Source organism: Pleurodeles waltl, chromosome 4_1 (assembly GCF_031143425.1).
Source record: "Pleurodeles waltl isolate 20211129_DDA chromosome 4_1, aPleWal1.hap1.20221129, whole genome shotgun sequence".
NCBI classification, from domain to species: Eukaryota; Metazoa; Chordata; class Amphibia; order Caudata; family Salamandridae; genus Pleurodeles; species Pleurodeles waltl.
Genome location: NC_090442.1, coordinates 115,168,148 through 115,177,400, shown reverse-complemented (window position 1 = coordinate 115,177,400; position 9,253 = coordinate 115,168,148). Strand labels below are relative to the sequence as shown.

At 42.3% G+C, this 9,253-nt stretch overlaps 1 protein-coding gene across 1 annotated transcript in view; it reads left to right on the top strand.

The window, feature by feature from the left end:
• Window positions 1–1,360: 1,360 nt before the first annotated feature.
• The window catches only part of LOC138287443 (glycine N-acyltransferase-like), a 308,817-nt gene continuing 300,924 nt past the window's right edge, over window positions 1,361–9,253 (top strand). The window contains exon 1 of the mRNA XM_069227870.1: window positions 1,361–1,426. The gene's annotated coding sequence lies outside the window, so the exon portion shown is untranslated. The remainder of the gene's footprint in view (window positions 1,427–9,253) is intronic.

Genomic DNA, 9,253 nt, shown 5'->3' with positions numbered 1-9,253 from the left:
TGAGCACCACCCCTGGGGTGGTGATGGACAGGGGAGTGGCCACTCCCTTTTCTTTTGTCCAGTTTCGTGCCAGAGCAGGTACTGGGGGCCCCTGAAATGGTGTAGGCTGGATTATGCAAGGATGGCACCAAATGTGCCCCAAAGCATTTCTAGTGGCTTGGGGAGGCTATCCCTCCCAAGCCTGTAACACCTATTTCCAAAGGGAGGGGGTGCAACACCCCTCTCCCAAAGGAAATACTTTGTTCTGCCTTCCTGGTCTCGAGCTTTTCAAGCAACAGGAGGACAGAAACCTGTCTGTGAGGTGGCAGCAGCTGGGGCTGCCTGGAAATCCTCAGAAAGCTGAAATGGCAATACGGGGGGCCCTCTAAGGAGCATGGAATCATACAAACAGTGCTTGCAAAAGCCTTGGGGTATGATTCCAACATGTTTGATATCAAACATGCGTATGTTCGGAGTTACCATTATGTAGCTGGACATAGGTAGTGACCTATGTCCAGTACACGTGTAAAATAGCGTCCCTGCACTCACAAAGTTAGGGAAAATGGTCCTGGAGGTCGTGGGGGCACATCTGCTAGTGCCCTCACACACAGGTACTTTGCACCCTGCCCTCAGGGCTGGAGGGCCTGCTATGGGCTGACTTATAAGTGACCTGGTGCAGTGTAAATGGCAGTGAAAGGGCGCTTGTCCTTTTTCAGGCAGGCCGCATTGCAGTTCTGCAGAAGCCTTTGCATGGGTTCCTTATGGGTGGCAAAATATATGCTGCAGCCCATAGGGATCCCCTGGAACCCCAATTCTCTAGGTACCTAGGTACCATATACTAGGGACTTATAAGGGGGCACAAGTATGCCAATTGTGGGTGAAATATTGTATTAACAGTAAGTAACAACCAAATTTAGAGGAGAGAAAGCATAATCACTGGGATCCTGGTTAGCAGGATCCCAGTGAACACAGTCAAGAACACTGACATCAGGCAGAAAATGGGGGTAACCATGTCAAGAAAGAGGGTACTTTCCTACATCTGTTGGCCAAGCTACCAAAGGGCTAAGCACAGGGTTATTTATGGACTAATGTAGTTCACCCTGACAAGGATTGTGATTATTTTTTGAGGTTCATTATCATCTCCAAAAACAATATTCCAATTTCATACAGGCCCCATCAGACAAACAGAGTTGTTTGAATTCAACTTGTGATAAAGATTTAAGTAAGCTAAGCACACATAAGTGACATTTGCCTCGCAGCTGTTCAAGTGTTTGTCAAGAGAAATACTAAATCTCTTGCAGAACCTGTGGTTTGTTGAGTGAGTGAGAATGCTGTACCAAATAAATTGATCAGTGCTTCTTGTGATTTCCCAGATGCAGCTGTCCTCCGAAGCCACTGTTCTCAACACACCAAAGTAAGGAAGAAGCGGTGGGACCTTGCGTTCCTGGTGAGCGGAAGCGTTTGGCTTTTTTTAAAACAAGGCAGCTGCGCACAGACAACTCTAGCTATCAAAGGTGATCTAGGTGTACAGAGAATAAAGAAATCCATTTTGCCCCAAATATTTCTCTCCATCTGTTTCCCATTTCTTCTTCCCATTCTCCCTTCCACTTGATCACCTCCTCACCTCCTTAAAATTGCTGCTTTTTATCTCGTTTGACTTCCTATCTCACAGGCATGGTTAGACTGGTTTGTAGGGCAATCAGGTTGTGCCTGAGAGGTTTACAGGTCAGTGTGTTGGTTTTTGTGGCCATTTATGGGCATGTTTTATGGTCTGCAGGGCTGGCATTTAATGTTGATTTCCCTGCTATTAAATTAGACATTGCCTGTAGCAAGCTCAAGACCACACAGTCTTCCATACTTTGTGTGTTTTACAAGCTTCAAACATCCCTAACTTGAAAACATGTTTCACTTCTTATTGGCATCTAATTCACTAATTGGTGCCATTTCTATTATGATCCCTAGACCTATGCTCTGTCGCACTCTGTCCTTGCTAAACACCAATCTTCTTTTTCCTGTCATCCACACTTCTTCTGGTCCTTTAGCTATTCTTTTTTGTGGTTTCTCTTTAGAAAGAATTTCGTTTGGCATATGCAAAATACTAAGAACAGTGCAGCTTTACTTTTTAGTTAAGCACAGTACTATTTTTATGTCACTGGGTTTCAGTTGTGGTCTATTTTTTCTCCTATTCTTTCTCTTTGTATTTCTTCCTTTTGTTTACTATCTTTCTTTCTTTGCATTGTAAATTCTCTATCTCTCTCCTTGCTTTGGGTTCTTGAAGTATTTTTTTTCTCTGTCATCCCATCTTCTTTCTGCCTGTCCATGTATGTTTTGTTGTGTCATATTTCCCTGGTACCTCTTCTCCACCTTACTGCTTACCAATCTCCTGCTTCCATATCTGTTGTACACCTTCTCATCTTTTTGTCTCTCATCACATCCCTTCTCAAGTTTGTCTGATACTCTCTGTTTCTCTTTTTACCTCTCTTTTCTCCTCCATTCCTTCTCCTCCTTGCATAGTATAGCTCTTCCCCCTGTTTCTCTCTCACCTCTCTTTCAATATTAATCTCTTTGAATTTTCTCTTTTTCTTTTGTCCTTCTTTTTCAATTTTACATCAGAATGTGCAACAAGTCAAAGTAAAATCAAGCTTTGACAGCTTTGACAAAGTGTATAGGCCTACCTTTTTGGATGCTCACACCATTAGACTATACAATTTAAAATGGTCTTTAAATGTTTTGAACAGTATTGGCATTGTCAAAACATCTGGCGTGTAAACAAAAAATCCTTTTGTGTCACTAATGGGTGTATACATTTAATAAGTAATCTTTCAAGCACCATGTCACTAATCTTTTCATTTCACTTTTGAACCCATTCACCAGTCCACTGACTCATTCCTTCATTCACTGTTGTACACAGCAGTACAACACATACAACCTCAATAGCATAGGCAAGATAAACGAAAGGAATGGAAGGAGAGAAAAAACATGCTTCCTTCTAAAGATGGTATGAATATGTTTACAATAACTAAACATTGCAGCTGGTGACTGTCTCTCACATGTATTGTAAATAGTCTTTCATTGTTTTAACGTTTAAGAGTGGCCATCTCATTTAGCATCTCTAATTTGTAGCCACAGCTTCCCTAAGCTCTAAACAGCCCGTGAGCGAAGACAAAGAAATTGGTAAGAAAACAGAGTCTGTGCTGTGTATTTAAGGACGTGAAAAGTGCAATGTTCCTCTATCTATGACTCTTTAAATGTATCTCTTGGTTTTGTGCAGTTTGTACTTTAAAACAGTTGTTTTCTCCTACCCACAAGTGTTTACATTTCTCTTCTGGTTTTCCCCTATACTGTGCTAATACTTCTAGAAGCCAACACCACCCCCTTTGTACAAGCTAAAAAAGACAAAATGCACCCCTAAGCCTAGCCAGAGTGTTTTGAAGAGTCTGCTTAACCTGGTTTGTAGTTCAGATTGTGTTTGGAAAGGTTAAGTAACATTCATTTCAGTCTAGAAAAGGTGTTTTGTTGAAGTGCGTGAAAAGTAGTATTTAGTTGCTTAAGATTTGGGTCAAACCTATAGGGTTAAACAGGAACTACAAAGTGTGGTTTGAACATGTCTGTTTCCAAGGATAGTCTGTCTTCAGGAACAGCTCCCTGCCCCTCTGCTCACCAGTTTGTGCTCTCCTGATTGGCCCTCTGGCTGCTAAGGTAACCCTGAGTCCTCCCATCTCATCTGCATCAGCCCTTAAATTTGTGGAGGGAACCCAAAGACACATACCTCCATTGAGTAGGCCCTGCTTGTCTGAGCTCTAAATATCCCAGTGAGTAAAAACAAATAAGTCGGTAAGAACACAGAAATGTGCTGAGTATTTAGAAACTTTAACACTGCTACTTTCCTCTACCTGTGACTGTTTAAATTTATCTCTTTGTTCTGTGCAATTTGTAATTTAAAAATGCTGTCTTCTTCTACCTGTGACTGTGTATATATATCTTCTGGTTTTCCCCTATACTGTGCTAAAGTTTCTGGAATTAACCCCTTTTGTACAAGGTAAAATACACCCCCAAGCCTAGCCAAAGAGTGTTTAGAAGACTGCTTAATATGTTTTGTAGTTTAGATTGTGTTCGGATAGTGTAAGTAGCATTTGTTTTTGGCTAGGAAAAGTGATTTGTTTAGGCATATTAAAAACAGTATTTTAGTGGCTTTAGATGTGGGCCTTATTTGCAGGGTTGAGCAGGAATTACAAAATGTGGATTGAGGCTGTCTGATTCCAAGGAGATTCTGATTTCAGGAGTAGCTCACCAGTGATGTACTCTCAATTTTAGTAGAGTCCCTTGTATCAGAAAGATCATCAGTATGTGAAAGTTTATCTCTTACATTAATCAATGTACTAATGGGTGAAAGTAGAAGCTGTACTGACCTGCAATTCAAATGTGCTTTTGTTTGTATTGCAGAGCTCGGTTTCAATTAAATCATATGTTAGGAGGATTAAATTAACTTTAGAATATATTTTGGACTCTAGACTAACAGTACATAATGAAACAATATTGGATTTTTAATGATTAATACATTTAAAATCTCATCAGAAAATGAGAGAAATGCACTTCTCTGTTATACCTAATGAAAGGCATTAGCAAAGTTTTCTTCATTTAGAATGAAATGTGTTATTCATATAATGAAGTGTTATTAATGTTGAATTCACATGTGACATATTACATGTGTTTTATTAAACATATTGATTGAATGTAATGTCACGATTTCTTGCTTTAGTATAAGTGTGGCCTGCAGAGCTTGCCTTTTGTGACTGTGTTAGAAATGATCATTCATTTTCTAATGTGAACTTTCTTTTAGATTACGTTCCCATGATGCAACTAGATTTTGGTAATAGACCCCATTGTTTAGCCATAGAGAGAATGTATCTTATCGCCCTCGAGAAGCAAAATTGCGGAACATGGACTGACATCGAATACAATTGTTTCAAACTTGTGTAGAGTGACACGGATGGAAAATGTTCTCATGGAAAGCTTGGGAAAGAATTCATATGTTTCAACTTGGAGACGTATGATTGATTATTATTGGATGATGCCCCTTTAACATGACATGGACTGATACCTTTGGCAGATGCTTTGCTGATGAAGAGTACCTGAATGCTGAGCCCTTGGAGAGATATCTTCCTCTCTCCCATTGCCCTTTGAACTGTCTCTTTGAAACTTAGAAATCAAATTTCATCCCCTTCAGAAGACTCTTGATCAAGCTTCTGGCATGCTGACGTTTTCCCTTTTTATTTATGTTTTAACCTATCTAACCTGCAGTCTGAGATCATCTTTTTCCAAATTGTTTTTCCTTTTTGTGCTTTTTGTCTTGGGCCTGCACGTGTTTCACCCCACACATGTATTTTCCTGATTTGGCTAACTGTAGGGTTTTTCATTGCCCAGCCTAAATTGTGACTCTGCTAAATTGAATGCCCTGATGATTATTAACACGGAGTAACACATTATTTCTGTATCCCAGATATTATTTAATAGTATGTATTGTTCTTCTTGAATGTCTAGTTTTGTTAAGGTTAGTTCACTTAAACTTATTTTGTCGCCCTGGACAACCCATGATGATTATGTATCTCTGGTATTGAGAATAGTCTACATGACTTTAAGCTTGTGTTTGTAATAAAACTCCTTAACTTTAATTCTGACTGGAGTTTTCCTTCAGTGGCTACATTGGTCATGGTGTTTAAATTTAAATCAATTGGCTTTGTATTGAAATTGTGTTAGTGGTTCTACCACACCGCTTACTGAGTCCAAAGATCCAAAGATCCATCCACCTCAATGAGTACTGAGTACTGATTACTGCGAAGGACAAAAATGCTCCAGCAGGTCTGGTAGTGGTAAGGGGGAGAACCATTTTGTTCAGTGTTAAGGAGATAGGATTGACCTTATGCAACTGACCAGTACAAAAATTGTTCACCCTGTCCCACGGTTTGTTCCGAAGGCTGATGAAGCTTAAGCGCTGTGCCTACAAATGACAGATGTGTGAGAATTAATTGGGTTTTGCGCTTGCATTTTTTGGCTTGAAGATTGATGTTATGAAGTGTTTTGTGGAGTTGTACTCAAAGTGATTGGGGCCCTTTTTTGCTAAAAAATGTCTATTGTTGTTGTTGTCGGACCATTTTGTACTAAGATCCAGGGATAAAGTGCAAGTGTAGACACTTGGTTTATTTATTCTCTGCAGTGAGGTACTTGTCATGAGACCTCATTGACAGTGCCACTAGTTTCCTTGAGTGAGTGTGAGTTATTGGTTGGCATTTAGTGAGTCCTTAGTGCACATGGAGGATCAGTATCAACCAAAATGAGGATTGCTGGTCAAGTTTCACTGGTTGTGTAAATGTGAAAGCTACAGTCGGAGAGGGGTAAGCCTGTACAGCGTTGAAGTGTTTGAGTTCCTACCCATAGTGTGCAGACAGGTTGTTGGTTTTTGCTTGCCATATTTTGCATTAGGTGGCTGAGCAATTGTGTGACAGACAATTGCAAAGCGACTGCAGCAGCGAAGAGAAGTGAGTGTGACATCATTTTGTGCCGTGCTGGTATTAGTGGAAAGTGCAGCATTGGTATTTGTTGAGAGCAGCGAGATCAAAGGATTTTGGTATTGAAGTTACTTCCTCATTCAGTCGAAATTATTGTGATTGACTGAAATTTATCAAAAATGAAGTTTTTCATGGCATTTAAACATGCATTAAGAGGAGATGTATTGATTCCAGTTAGAGATGTTATAGAAACGTGACCAAAAGGAACTCCAGGTTATATTGTGTTGTCTGCTAAAGTTCTTTATACATGCATATGGCTTGAACAGTGGTGCAAGATTACTGAGAAAGAAGGAGCTTTACCTTTTCTCTGATATGAAACACTTAATTTGAGAATTTTGGACAATTTGAGGTGCATAATGTATGAATTTAAAACGCCTCTAAGACCTGCACAATTTGAAGCCCTTAGTATTTGGAAGCTTGTTGCGTGTGAAAAAATGTCAACAAAATATGAGAATAGGGTGAGGAAGGCAATTAAGACACTTTCAGAAGCTAGATGGGATGTAGAGCAGAAAAGGTGGAGAACAGATATATTAGATGGAGTCAGGATGTTTCCAGCAATTTCAGAGGAAGGTGACAAAAGTACAAAACCTAAGGCTCGAAACAGACAGAAAAAGGAGGACAGACAGCAGAAGCTGAGAGTAAAAAAGACTGTTCTGTATGACAGTAATTCAGATGATGAGTTTACAATCAGTTATTGATGAATCATCCACCACTGTATCACTCGGTTGAGGTAGGAGCAAGAAGTGAAGCAGAACAAAATGTAATCCCTAATGTGCCAACTGCTCCAGCTGCACAGACCCTAAATCAGATAGTAGAGGTACATCTGTAAATTATGTGACACATGTGCCTGTGGTGTATCCACCAGTTTCGACTGTTAACACAGTTCGGCCGTTATCAAGTCCAGTTGTAAATTAAGTTGTTTCAGATTTGTCACCATATGTGAGTCAGCTCAAGCAAAGCTCAATCAATTACAGAGATTTGTAGAGTGCAAATTTATCACCCCAGGGGGTCTCCAGGCACCTTGGGGGTATGTGCAAGCCTTGGCCGGCAGGTGATGGAGGTCAAAAAGCCATATCTTGAGCTGTCATCCGAAGTCTTCTAGAGAAGGGGAGGTGCGCAGGTAAAAGGGGAGGGCGTTCCAGGACTTGTCAGCGAGATGGCCACCAACGGGTTCCCGACAGATACGGTGAACATAGGCCAGGGCAAGGTTGTTAGAGTATAGCAGTTTGGTGAGTCAGTGGAATATGATGCGTTTGTTTATATAGGCAGGTCCAACGTCATGGAGGACTTTGTAGGCGTGCGTGAGGAGCTTGCAGTGGTGCCTTTGCTAGACAAGGAGCCAGTGGAGGGCCCTGAGCTGGGGAGAGATGCTGTTACTTCTGGGGAGGTCAAGGATGAGTCTTGCTGCTGCTTTCTGGATGGTCTGGAGGTGGTTTTTTGGCATAGAGGGCGTTGCCGTAGTCGAGTCGGCTTGAGATGAGGACCTGGGTGACTGCCTTCCTGGCCACGATGGAGATTCATCGGAAGATCTTGTGGAGCAAGCAGCGGACATGGAAGCAGGAAGAGGAGACAACATTGATCTGTTGTTTCATGGTGAGTTGGGTGTCAAGGATAATGCAGAGATTGCCTGTGTAGTTCGTAGGTGTGGGCCTAGGTCAGCAGGCCACCATGTGTGGTCCAAGGGGGAGTACTTGTTCCCTGAGGATTTCTGTCTTGTCCATTTTTAGCTTCGGATAGTTTGTTCTCATCCAGATGGTGATTTCGGTAATGGTGTTTTGGAAGTGTTTTTGCGTGGTGGAGGTGTTAATAGTGAGGGATAGGATGAGCTGGGTGTCATCGGCGTAAGAGATAATATTAACGTTGTGGGTGTGTGCGATGTCAGCCAGTCTAGTCATCTAGGTGTTGAAGAGGGTGGGGCTGAGGGTGGAGCCCTGTGGAATCCCTCAGATGATGTCTTTGGGTGCGGAGACGAAGTGGAGGAGGAGGATCCGCTGCTTTTCGCCACTTGGGAAGGAGGCGATCCAGTGGAGTGCGTTGTCTTGGATGCCAATGCTGTGGAGTCTGGTGATGAGGGTGTGGTGGAAGACGGTGTCGAAGGCCGCAGATAGGTCAAGGAGGATGAGGGCTGCTGTTCCTTCTAGGTTAAGCAGGTGTCTGATATCGTAGGTTGCTGCGATCAAGGTGGTCTTGGTACTTTGGATGGTTGGGAAGCCAGATTGGGAAGGGTAGAGCAAGCCATTGTCTTCGAGAAAGTCCATGAGCTGGCTATTGATGGCTTTTCTTAAGACTTTGGTGAGGAAAGGGAGATAGGGTGGTAGGTCTTGAGCTCATTAGGGTCAGCTGAGGGTTTCTTCAAGAGGGGCTTGACCTCGGTGTGCTTCCAGCCATCAGGGACGATGGCTGTGGAGATGGGGAGTTGAGGATTTCTGTGAGAGATGCTCTGACTACTTCTCTTCCCTGGTTGTGGAAGCGGTGTTGGCACAGGTCAGTGGGGGATCTGGAGTGGATGGAGGTCATGATGGCAATGCTGTCTTCAGTGGAGAGCTGTTTCCATTTGGAGATCTGGAGAGTGGGGAGGCGTAGGTTGGGGTGCGGAAGTGGTCAAGGTCAGTGGACTGGGGATCAAAGTTTCTGAAGATGTAAGCAATCCTGTGGTAAAAGAAGTCCGAGATCGTGTCACAGAGCGTTTGGGAGGGGTGGATAGTGTT